This window comes from Opisthorchis viverrini (assembly GCF_000715545.1).
Source record: "Opisthorchis viverrini unplaced genomic scaffold opera_v5_189, whole genome shotgun sequence".
Lineage (NCBI taxonomy): Eukaryota > Metazoa > Platyhelminthes > Trematoda > Opisthorchiida > Opisthorchiidae > Opisthorchis > Opisthorchis viverrini.
Window position 1 is genome coordinate 26340 of NW_008751836.1, and position 1947 is coordinate 28286.

The window sequence follows — 1947 nt, forward strand, 5'->3', positions numbered from 1 at the left end:
TTTCTCCTTTCCCTACGTTGTTCATTACCTGCTGTTGGTTAGCCGTGTACTCGACCCTGTCCAAGAATGTGTGGTGAAGGCTTTCGTTGTGTTCTGCAGCCACCGTTTCTTAGAAAACACTCATGGGGAATTTCCTTCGAACTATATGCGGTCTGTTTGAGCTGGAACAGGCTGGGGATGCTTTTGTGTGCTACTATTTTTGGACGTTTTTGTTGCAGGTATTTGGTTTGCGCGCTCAACTGGTCGTTATAGCACATTATCAGTAGGCCCTTTCCTGTGTGCTAGGCTTTCCAAAGCGGTTTGGCTAGTTTATAATCCAATATTTAACGGATTCCTGTTGAGCCATGATAAGTCAAGTACGTTGGTTATCAGTTTTCAGCTTAGGCCTCCACATATTCATCACCGTATTTGCGCTATCCAGTGGATCATGACCGGATACTGTCTCCTCAATCGACAATATTACCTAATATCGCGGATCCAAAGGTCACAGTTGTGTTATCTCCGTCCGCACTTTTCACGCTTTGTGATATACTCTATCCACACAGTGGTTTTTAAAGCGGATGGGGTTTTTGGACAGTGGAGATAAGAGGAAGTCGTCTTCGTGTGTGAGGATTTTTCTCGAAAATGGAGTCTCCATTCGGATCCCTTTTTTGTACTGTCCAAAATAACGAATGCTAAGCCACAAGCAACATCTCCACTCGGACTCCATCCTGCCCTGTTGGATGTTTCTTTTGAAACTTGAGCGATGTTGTATTATTGAAGTCCAAAAGCCGCTTGGTCATTGTTGGTCATTGTCGTTTTCCGTAACGCCTTTATATTCGTAGACATCACGTGGACAGCATGCTTGAACAGGACGCCACAACTGGGTCATGTAGTTTTTGCTTGGACTGGCTAAAAGTTTTCTCATGACCTCACTGCTATGGTACTCCCTAGACCTCAGGATCCATCCCTTATACTGCCTTATGGATACGCAAATCAAATGAGAGATGGAACATCCTCCCAAGCGCAACCTTTTCTACCATAACGACTAGAGTCGTTTGCTTTTTCGCATACCTGTTACAGGGGGACCGGTGAATAATAAGTGAGACACTGTAAGGAGGGGCTTCTACTGCATGTGCTGTGTTATTCATACTTTAAGCTTGTATTTGATGTTCCAGACACTTGGAGCCAATAATGAATTGAAAGTAATGATATTGTCCTGTTTATCACGAGAAATATATTTTCCATTGTTCTTACTCTCCATGTGAAGTTGATCTTTAGCGTAGACTAACTGGGGTGTCCTAAGGCACGTATTAAACCAAACCCTCCTATGTGGGACACTGCATGACGACTTCCTCACTCTCCACTTAGTGCATATCCTTTACTACTACCAGTCAGGAGATTGCTCAGTGGTTGAGACGCTAGTCCATAGCCTTTATCCTCATCGCCATCAGTCATAGTCATTGTACAAGTCGTACAGTAGTTCTGACCGCCACAGTTTCCTACAATATTTTTTCAGTGGATTGAGAAGCTTTGGGTACGCATTTTAAGCGACACCTGAAAACGCACAACTGAAAGCCCAACCATTACGATGCATGTCTCATTGACGCGAAAGGTGGGGAATGATCTATCTATTGAAGTGGTGTGTCCAACCACTGATGTGTATCCTCTTAGGGTTGTCATCCAGATAGACGACATTTTCAAGCTCAATTGAGCCTTTGAGTAATAGGCGCTATGTCAGAACGCGCGCTGTCAGATCTTGACTTGATCTCTTCTACATCGATCCTGCTATTTACATGAGGACATTCCTGTGGCATTCGAAGCTTGTAACTAACAAACTAGCAACTAACTAACAAACTAACAAGCCTGTAACTAACAAACTCAAATCGACCACGTTGCCATCAGTTACCGATGGCGCGGGTCCATAGCTGACTGCCGGTCGTTTTGGAACACATTTGTGGACTCTGA

The 1947-nt window shown here is 44.1% G+C and overlaps 2 protein-coding genes across 2 annotated transcripts in view; one reads left to right on the forward strand and one right to left on the reverse strand.

Moving 5' to 3' along the window:
• T265_14341 (hypothetical protein) overlaps positions 1–1947 on the forward strand; it is a gene marked incomplete at both ends in the record, with an annotated part of 52230 nt that overhangs the window by 22518 nt on the left and 27765 nt on the right. The gene's annotated exons all lie outside the window — the stretch shown is intronic.
• Positions 1–1947, reverse strand: part of T265_07632 (hypothetical protein) — a gene marked incomplete at both ends in the record, with an annotated part of 10895 nt that overhangs the window by 6092 nt on the left and 2856 nt on the right. The window lies entirely within an intron of this gene.